Source organism: Pipistrellus hanaki, assembly GCF_964339955.1.
Source record: "Pipistrellus hanaki genome assembly, chromosome: 8".
NCBI classification, from domain to species: domain Eukaryota; kingdom Metazoa; phylum Chordata; class Mammalia; order Chiroptera; family Vespertilionidae; genus Pipistrellus; species Pipistrellus hanaki.
The window spans coordinates 12,330,051-12,341,282 of record NC_140510.1 but is presented as its reverse complement, the minus strand read 5'-3'; the positions used below and the strand labels follow the sequence as shown (position 1 = coordinate 12,341,282).

General features: G+C 36.7%; 1 long non-coding RNA gene across 1 annotated transcript in view; it reads left to right on the top strand.

Moving 5' to 3' along the window:
* Window positions 1-210: 210 nt before the first annotated feature.
* Window positions 211-11,232, top strand: part of LOC311626760 — a 34,714-nt gene continuing 23,692 nt past the window's right edge. The window contains exon 1 of the long non-coding RNA XR_014795766.1: window positions 211-460. This is a non-coding gene — a long non-coding RNA (uncharacterized lncRNA). The remainder of the gene's footprint in view (window positions 461-11,232) is intronic.

Below are 11,232 nucleotides of genomic sequence, written 5' to 3'. Positions count from 1 at the left end.
TGTGTGCCCCAGAGATAAGGATTTTAACTTCAGTTACTGACTCAGAGTGACTTGCCAAGATAACCATTTGTGTGAGTGATGGACTCCCCCTAGATGACCACGTGTAGCCCCTCGCCCTGTTGGAGATTAGCATGTGTGCATTGACGTCATTCATCGACAGCCACCTGAACTGCTGCGAGTAGGGAACAGGCTTTAAAAATAGATCCTGGCCACAGTCTGGCAAGCAACGCAGCTCCACATTCCTCTTCTTACCAGATGACAGAAAAAACGGCTAGTACCTCCCAATCCAGGCGTGACAAAGCTCTTGGGTGAGGAACCCTGGCCCCCTGCATCCGGACCAGCCTAGCTGCTGGACCTCAGAGGACAGCACCGCCGGGATCCCCTTAAACCTATACCCACAGCATCAGGAACTTCTGAGAGCAACAAAGCGCTGTGTGATTTGCAACTGCATATGTTTCAGGTGGTGTAATTCCTCTGGTGTTAATGGGATTATTTTGCGTATCCTTAAAATTTAAATTAAAGCTCAGGTCTTTTTGGTCCTAAGCCTGCCCTTTGCCCTGCTTATGTAGAGTAGCCTCTTTGCTAGCTACTACTTGAATGTCCCAACTCCTGCATGGACAAAGTTTATCAAAAGAAAAGCCTTAGATAAACACCCCAGATCCTTTCTTGGGATCTACTTGGGACATGAGCCAACAGAAGTGACATTTACTTTCTTTAAATTATAGGTAAGAGCTTGAATATTCAATAGTTTATGCCTGACAGCCACCTCTCTTAATGAAAACATCAAAAACAGGTACCAAAATATACTTCTTACACTCACACTCTTCTCTGAGAGCACTCGCCTCTTCCATGTAGCTACTTTTTGGATGCAGATGATAACCAGAAATTCGCAGGTATATCACATTGCTTAATCCTTGCCTTGATATACTTTCAAAGCGTTGCTTGCTCCATTGTCCTTCTGGAGTTTTTCATAAAGAATTGCCCAGGTGTCTGGGTAGATTCACTCTTTACGAGCATGCTCTATAGACACACTTCTCTCCCAGGAGTCCCTGGGTCTCTGCTAGTTTAAAAACACCCCAGCAACCTCTCCCTCTTCTGCTGATGTGACATGTGGTCTGTGCTGAACGCTGCTTCTCTTATGACACTGAAAACAGGCCCTCACAGTTAGCTTTTCAGCTTAAGTAAGTTAGGACTTCAGGATTCATTAGCTGCTCTTGGAGCACTTGCTGAGGGTTTGTGCTATTGACATCACCTTCTTGTCTGCTCTGGCTGACATTAACATGCCACTGCTAGCAACTTTATTGTCAAAACGTTATTGTATTTTCAGACAAATTCTTTCTGTAGATCAAATCCACCGAGAGCCCTGCCTCTGTTTAATTTCTGCTCAGCTCCAACTTTTTGCTGCAGCACCGAGAGACAGGAAGCCACAGGCTTTCAAAACACTTCAGATGTGTATGGTTACCAATCTATGACATGCAAAAGTGTTAAAAATCTCAGCACTTACACCCCGGGAAGTGCGGCTAGACTGGAAGGCAGGAAGTCATTGAGAATTCACAATTCATTTTTCTGAAATGCCAAGAACGAGGCTGTTAACTCTCACAAAGCACATAGGCAGGCCCTCCAAGGAGAAGGGGGTGGGAAGCATTCAAAACGGAGCCTCCAAGAGATGAACCAACAGCATTGTTCCAGCTCCAGCCAAGGCAGACAGACACGCACCAGAGGTTTTGTTCTACCTCATTGCCATACTGTATCGACTAAACAGTTGCAGATTGATTTGGGGTATTTAAATGTAAATCTTTTTATCTTTTGCTTTCCTAACACAGGGAGAAAAGGATACATGTTTATCATAAAAGATATATATATATATATATATATATATATATATATATATATATATATATATATAAAGAAAACATTAACAAGTACAAAGAAACAAACCAAAAAGCAATACCCATAGTCCTTCTTGTCAAATAAGCAAGCGCTGGAGGTCTTCATGATAAAATTTTTCCTTTTTGTTATTGTCACACCACTATTTCTCCAGCCAGTCCTGAAACCCTGTGGCTGGTCTATCCAAACACCACTATTTTATGCTGCTTTCCCCTATGCACTCTTAAAAGTTTTTTCCTGTTTTGTAGAGGTAATGTCTATACTCCATTTAAACATTGTCTACTTTTCCAACTGCCGCTTACATTTAATAGAATCATTTAAAATTAGATATATTGTTTTCTAATTTTTTTTTTACATATTTGATTCATATCTTACCATTTCTTCTCTCATCTTAGTTTAGTCCCTTCCAGAATTGTTTCACTTTTCTCTAATCCCATTAAGAAAGAAAAAAAAAAAACCTTTTAAAAATGAAAGCTAACTTAAAACCATAATGATTTATCATATATTACCACTGGAGAGTTAAAACTGAAGAAATTGAACAAATGGTTTCAGTGCACTGCTGGTAGATATAAAATAGTACAACCACTTTGCAAAATAGGTAAGATGTTTCTTTAAAAATTAAATGTACATCAACTTTAAAACTTAGCCATTTTACCTGTATGGATTTACCCAATAAAAATAAAAATAAAATATATGCCTATACAAAGACTTCTAGAAGAATGTTCAAGACAGTTTTCATTGTAATAGACAAATACTAGAAATTACCCAAAAATCCATCAAAGGATCATCAAATGTTGGTATACGCAAGGTGACCTGGAAAATATTCAGCAATATAAAAAAATATTGATATATGCAGCAACATAGATGAATTTCAAAATAATGTTGGAAGTGGACCTCTGTGATTCATTTCCATCATGGTCGGCTTTGATAGAATTTGCTGAATTTCCCCAGGACAATCAGAATGTATGGAGGAGGGAAGAGAATGTAAGAACAAAGAAATGTGCACATGGGCCAGCATCATGGTGGAAACCCCCAAAGCTCCTGCTTCCGCTAGACAGGAGGAGATGGAGGCATCTAGAGAAGGCTTCAGCCCAATTTTTTTTTTAAATGTCCCAATGGGAGACATCGAGACCTACACATATGAGGAAAAAGGTGACCCCATGGTGCTCAGTCAATGTGAACTGGAGGAGGGACTGAATGGGCTGTGTTTGCCGTCCCAGGTGACCTGTACAATGGGATGGATGCCTGCTCTTGAGAGCATATGAAAAGTCTCATTTTTGCCATATTTCTGTCTTTGAATCTGTTATTTGAGTTCAGACAAGTGAGCATTTATCGCAATGGGAAAGAAGACAAATCCCACCAAAAAACAACATACTTATAGGATTCCATTTATATAAATCACTAGAAAATTAACACTAATCTCTAGTGAGAGAAAGCAGATCAGTGTTGACTGGAGAATGTGGGATGGAGACTGGTGAGGTGGCATTGGAGATAGAAATTCCAAAAGAACATAAGGACACTTAAAGGGTAAATAAATATGTTTACTATATTTATTGAAATGATGGTTTTATGAATAGTATCTATGTATGTTAAAACTCATTGAAATGTATATTTTAAATGAATGCAATTTATTGTAAATTATTATAGCTTAGCAAAGCCAAAAATCAGTTGAAAATTAAAACAGAGAGCAATCACCTTCTTATTTATAACTGAAAATTTTACTGATCCAATGAGTAGAACACCACAGAGAAAGTAAGGCACAAAGGCAGGACATACCTTCAAATAGTTTAAATATTTTGGGCTCCTGAACATATGAAGGCTGTGGGTCCATACATAAGGAATTTTCAAATGACTGAGATCTAGGACATATGCTAGATGAAACGGCATGCTGCTGGAACTAGGGACCAAATGTCCTTGGTTTCAGTAGATGCCAGAAAAGAGATTAGTTCTGACAGAAGGGACAGAGAGCAATTCCTGAGATTCCTATCTCACACAGCCAGACTTGGGGCCAAGTGGTGCTGGACCAATAGCCAGCCAGTCTTTTAGCACCATGACAGCACATCTGGGCCAGCACCAGCTTCCTGTAGACTGCTTTATCCAAAACCACAGAACCTTAGTTATTGGATGACGGTACTTGTCCTTATCACCATGGAGAGAGGCTCATCGGCAGACATTACACGTAGAAGATGAACTCTTAAAACCTCATCCAACTTCTGAGGGGCTGCCTTCTGTCATTTATACATGGTTATTTTCATATATGTATAGTCTCACAATTAAGATATCAGACAGCAAGGCTGGAAAAGTCATAATGTTATGGAGTTGTAGGCAAACTTGAGACCCTTAGGGACTTGCCTTCTAGATACCCTATAAATCTACTTTATACAAACCATACACACTTAAATTTCTGCCTTAATTGCCAAGCTTTTCCAGATCAATATTCTGTGGCATTTCCCATATATTTTTGCAAAATGTTTTGAGCCTTTTAATTTCAATCACAACTCCCAAAAACTATACCCTTCTCTTTTAACTCCCCGATACTATGTTATCTGTATTATCCTTATGTTACTTTGTTATATATGTCTTACTATGCTATTTAGAGGGGGAAACTGCATCTTTGTGGACAATGAGACAAGTGAGCTATAAGTTTTAAAAAGACACAGGTTATAATCTTACAGCATATGTATCCTCAAATTAATTTTACAGAGTAGAGTCACATGTTATGTTTTGTTCCTAGATTAGGATATAAAAATACTAGGAAAGACCTGGCCTGTGTGGCTCAGTTGGTAGAGCATTATCATCCTAGACACTGTGAGGTTGCTGCTTTGATTCTTGGTCAGGGTATATTTCCCAGGTTGTGGGCTCGATACCTCGTGGGTAGGGGCATGCAGGAGGCATGAATAATTCTCTCTCATGCTCTCATTGATGTTTTCTCTGTATTCCTTCCTCACTCTCCTACTCTCTCTTTAAAATCAATAAAAATATTTTGGAAAAAAAAGATTAGGAGAGAGAGATAGACAGAGTCAGAGAGAAAGAGAGAAAGCAAAGAAAATAAAAAGAGAGAAAGTTTTTGGGATTGATAACTATCAATCTACATACCATTTTAAAGTTCTATTTTTCTTCCAACATTTTAAAAATATATTTTTATACTCTCTGGGCTCTGTATTACAACCATAAATCATTAATTCAAAAAGTAATCAATGGATAAACACAAATTTATTAATTCTGTGAAATGTATAATATTTTAATATGTTTTTGAACTACTATTTTGACTCATTTTTTAATGTCTTAACCAAGTAATATCAAATGTGTTCTTATTGTCTGAAATCACTCCTTCTGGAATATCTCAACCCACATGGGGAAGAACAAAACTTCTGATCTGTTTTGATGGTTCCTTTCTTCTTTTCTTTTCCCCTTTCTTCCTTACTATTGTCTGCTTGTCTGACTTACACTCCTTTACTTCCTTCCCTCCTACCTCTCTCTTTCTATTTCCCTCCTTTATTCCTTGTATTTGTTTTTCCCTTCCATTCATGTTATGAATTAAGTGATTTATCTCCAAAACATATAACTTAAAATCCTAAATCCCAGTAACACAGAATGGAAATTTAGAAATAAGGTCATCATATATGTAATTAGTTAAGATGTAGTCATTTAAATGACTACAGATGTAGTGTTTACTTCCAATATGCCTGGTGTTTTTATAAGTTGAGGAGAAGACAGAGATGCAGAGAAAGATAAAGACTCTAACCTGTGGGAAAGCAAAAGGGAGGTTGTCAGCATATGACCTGAGTGTTGCAAGATGGAGAGAAGGCAAGCAAGTCTGAGAATTCTGTGACAAGAGGAGGAAGGAAGGCAGTGTGGAGGTCTGATAAAGCTTCAGAATTCCAAGCAGGATTAAAAAGAGGTAATTCTATCTTGATCTCAGTAAAACCTGAAGAAGGCGACTGCTACTTCAAAAGTGACAGCAATGCAGGACTTTAAGTAACATGAAAAATCAAAGAAAACTGATAACACCATAGAATCAAAATAATTTTCCAGAGACCCATCCCAAGGACATGGAGATTTGTGATGCACTCAATAAAGAATTCAAAATAGCTGTTTTAAGGAAGCTCAATGGGCTACAAGAAAACATAGAAAGGCAATTCAATGAAATCAGGAAAATAATACAGAGACAAAATAAGTGGACTAACAAATGAAAAGGAAAAGAGAGAGAGAGAGAAAGAGAGAGAGAGAGAGAGAGAGAGAGAGAGGGGGGGGGGGGGCCTGGAAGTAAAATATACAGAGAGTGAGTTGAAAAAAAAAATGTGATAGAAAGAAATGACAGAAAAAAAAAAGTCTCTAATTGAAGACAGGGAGTTTATAATTATCAAACCAGAGGAGAACAAAGTAAAAAGAATTTAGAAGAGAGAAGAAAGCCTACATGAGCTGTTGGATACCATCAAAAGAAAAAACAAAATAAAAATCAACCTGTGAATCATTGGTGTCCCAGAAGAAGTTGGGGAGGGAGGAGCAGAAAACTTATTTAAAGAAATCATGGAGAGGAACTTCCTTAATCTGGGGAGGGAGTAGAGTCCAAGTTCACATAACTCATACTTATTATAAGTAATTCAACTAAAGGCATCTTCTCCAAGACACATTATGTAAAAATAAAAAAATAAAATAAAGACAAAGAATCTTAAAAGCTGCAAGAAGAAAGAAGCTTATAACTTACAAGGGAACCTCCATAAGGTAATCTGCAGATTTCTCACCAGAAAACTTATTGGCCAGAAGAGGGTGGTATGCTATATTCAAAATGCTGAAAGAAAAAAAAAACAAAAAAAAAACAAAAAAAAAAACTGCCAACTAAGAATACTCTGGCAAAGTTTTCCTTTAGAATAACTACATGGTCAGATAGTCTCTCATTCTCCCACATAACGGCCAACGCTGACCATGTTGTAACCTATGTTAGATTTACATTAGACATCTAGGACACAGTTTTCATCCCTTGGACTATCTCTGGGTTCATTTCCTTTGCAAAGATAAGGCATAGTCTAGGACAGAAACTACCTGGAAGCAGAGAGATAAAGCAATCTTTATTTTCTGCTTTGAACTAAGTCAATTTGGCTGAATGAGGCTTGGACAAATGAGCCCTCCGTATTGCCATGACCAACTTACTAGCATTCTTCATCAGCATTTGGGCATTGTTCAGTTAATGAGCCAACATAACTCTCACTGTAATTGGCCTTATATGATATAGCTATCATGGGGACTCTACCAAAATGTAATTGATTGTGGGGATTCTTGACACATGGCTAATAATTATAACTGCACCTAAATCTCACCTACATTTTGAGGGAAGGGGGTTGTCTGAAACTTTGGTATACCCTACATCAAATGTCAATATCATAACAGTTTTAATATATTGGGTCGGCAACTAAGTAATTGCGGGTTTCACACATATATGGCTTCAGTTGAATTTTTAGGTTTGCAGACGTAGTACAAATGTAAAACACATTTTGTTATTTGATAGTTGGCTATTCAGCTGTTAATCAGTAAAAAAGTTTTTTGATCTGTTTTGTAGTTTTCGTTTGGCATTCGTTGAAATATGGAAAATCAAAAGGAACATTTTCGTCATATTTTGCTTTTTTATTTCCGCAAAGGGAAAAACGCATCGCAAGCTCATAAAAAGTTATGTGCTGTTTATGGTGACGAAGCCTTAAAAGAATGGCAGTGTCAAAATTGGTTTGCCAAATTTTGTTCTGGTGATTTTTCACTCAAAGATGAAAAACGCTCTGGTCGTCCAGTTGAAGTTGATGACGCCCTAATCAAAGCAATAATCAATTCGGACTGTCACAGTACAACACGTGAGATTGCAGAGAAGCTTCATGTATCACATACATGCATTGAAAATCATTTAAAACAACTTGGCTATGTTCAAAAACTCGATACATGGGTTCCTCACGAACTGAAAGAATCACAGTTAACGCAACGCATTAGCAGCTGCGATTTGCTAAAGAAACGTAATGAAAATGATCCATTTTTAAAACGACTGATAACTGGCGATGAAAAATGGGTTGTTTACAACAATATCAAGCGGAAAAGATCGTGGAGCAGGCCAGGTGAACCAACTCAAACAACATCAAAAGCTGATATTCATCAAAAGAAGGTTTTGTTATCAGTTTGGTGGGATTACAAAGGAATTGTCTACTTTGAACTCTTACCACCCAACCGAACGGTCAATTCTGATGTCTACATTGAACAACTAACAAAATTAAACAATGCAGTTGAAGAAAAGCGGCCCGAATTGACAAATCGAAAAGGTGTTGTATTCCATCATGACAATGCAAGGCCACACACATCTTTGGTCACTCGGCAAAAATTAATGGAGCTTGGGTGGGATGTTTTGCCACATCCACCATATAGTCCTGACCTTGAACCATCTGATTACTTTTTGTTTCGATCTTTACAAAACTCCTTGAATGGTAAAAATTTCAATAATGATGATGATGTCAAATCGTACCTGATTCAGTTTTTTGCTAATAAAAACCAGAAGTTTTTTGAACGTGGGATTATGATGCTGCCTGAAAGATGGCAAAAGGTCATTGATCAAAATGGGCAATACATTACAGAATAAAGTTATTTAGTTCCATGAAAAAATTGTCTTTGATTTTCTTTAAAAAATCCGCAATTACTTAGCTGCCGACCCAATATAAGTATCAAGACTATTTATCTTTCTATAATTGATGTATTTTTCTTGAAAGTACTGCCTAGTTCTCAATATAAATCTTAATAACAGGGTATGACTGTGCTAGCTGTATCAACAATATGGTTCTGATAGATATTTTTTATTTTTAATAGGGAAAAACAAAACTGACTTCTGTCTCTGACTTGGTATCTGATGCAACTTGATGACAGGCAGGTAGAAAATGCAATGATTGGGCGTTTGCATGTATTCTAGTTCAGGGCTGGCCTCAAGTGTCCCCCCCCCACCCCCTCTGGGATCCTTGGATTTAAAGGACACTTGTCTATCTCCAACCAGGAAGGGTAATTATTCTTTTCTGTAAAGAGCACATTCTCCAAAGAAGAGAATCATCCACAGGGAAATCTAACAACTTTACTTCTCCTCTTCAGTGTGGCATGAGTTGGAAGATTCTCAACAATGTGGGAATGTTTAAAGTAAAAGCATTAATGCTTTCTGTAATTCTTTATTTTCAACAATATGATTAAGAGAGAGAAAACAGAAGCGTAAGTAATACTCCCTATAATTTAATAATGTGTTATTTCTTCAAACTGTAAGAGAGAAAACAGGAGCATGAGTAATACTCTGATTAAAGGAGCGAAAGCAAGCATAAGTAATACTCCCAATAATTTAATAATATGTTATTTCTCTTTCATGTTGATGCAGCTTTGCAATTAAGATTTTATTTTTTATTAAATAAAAGAATCACTATCACAAAACAGATAGTATTTAATAGAGTGAATTACATTTAAAAATATTTTGTATCATTTAATAAAAAATCATTTTGTTATTGAGACCACTATTTTACCAATGTAATGGCAACTTTCTAAACAATTTTTATGAAGGAAAACAGTCATCGAAATTTATTTTGACTAAGTTATTCAGTTAAATTTATAAGCAAGAAAGGAGGAAACATATGTAGTTATATATTTCTGAATGACTAATCCAATATGGACTTGTTTTTTAGAATTTTGTAGTTAGAAAGCAGATACAAACTATTGTGGTTGCACAGATATCTTAAATACTTTCTAACGATTAAAATATTATGTTACACTTGCAATAACTGCTTAACATGATTACTGCCAAAGAAATTCCTTAAAATCTTTTCAAATTGGCTTCTATATCTAGAAATCAGGGCTCCTTACATATTAGAAATCAGAAAATAATTGCAAGCATTGACTAAAGTTTTACCCCCTACCTACAGTTGTTAAGTGAATGAAAACAACAAGGGAGGGGTAGCAATGTGCCAAGAAAAGGCTAAAATGGTTTTCTTGTTGGGAATGGTTAGCATTCCCAACAAGAAAACCATGTCAAAGAGGAGGTAAGCTGACTTTCTTTGAAAGCTGACACAATGAGGGAACTTCTAAAGCAGCTTCATTTACAAAATAAAAATTCCTTAGTTTCTATTCAGAAATAAAGGATGAAAGTAACTTTTTTTTTTTTGCTTTCTTTAAATCAGACACAATTATATTTCAAGCTAAAATGCTCAACCCAGATTTTGTCATTGGACACAAATAATGTAGTATTTACACATTAAATGGAAGGTTAACTTATTTACATGGCATCCTTCTGTGCTTTTTTTTCTTCATTATGGCAATCATGCTAGAATTATTAGTAATATTTGCCTAGAATACTCCCCTTTTATTCCTTTAAAATTGTTTTCTGTCACTTATTAATAGGGATAAGGGGGGAGGGAGGAAGAAACAAGATGTAAGACATTGTGTTCCTACCATAAATCAAGTTATAATGAATGGTGCCTCTTTTCAAATGATATTTCTATAAGTAGAAACCATGGGGATCTGTCACAAAATATCCAAGGCTCTGGAAACTCAATAAACATATATAGAGATCTGTCCTCCAAAATACCACTACAGCCTTCGAAGATGTTAAATTTCTCCTGTCAGCATTTCCTACAATATCTAAATGCAAAATAACTCCCAGAAAGTATGGAAGAAAAATAAATATTAAGCATCCATACCTGATTTTGAAATTTTCTCTATGATTTTGCATAAATCGCTATTTAGTCTATAAACACCCTTTTAATGCTTTCTTCCAAATTGTTTTAAAGGCCTTACAGCAAGAATCTCTGGTCTGGGTTTTAAAGTTTCTAGTTATATAACAATTGTTTATTACAATGTCTATAACAGATCAATTAAAGAACTCTTCAAACATAATTGAGGTCTTCCGGGCCCTAAATGATTCTTCTGTTCTGTAAGTCACTTCCATCCATTCCTGAAGTCACAATGTAAAGAGTCTTGAGGAGTAATTTAAAGTTTTAGAGATGCAAGATAACTGCTGAGTACGTGGCTGTTACACTCACCACCTCCCAGGGACGAACTGAAATTACAACAAAAAAATAGACAAATCAACCTGAATAGCTAACTGAAGACTAGCTGAAAGAAGTCTTAAAACCAAGGATTTACAGAGGAAGCCACATAGAGATTGGCAGGAAGAGCAGAGATGACTTCCACTGGTGGTGGCTGAGATTCCAGAAGGATATCTCAGCTGCAAAGGTTCCCCCTGAGAAGTGTGGGGTCTCAACTCCAAGCCAGGTTCCCCAATCCAGAGCACCAGACCCAAAAAGCAGCACCCACATAGCACCTGGCTGTCAAAATGAGTGGCATTATGAC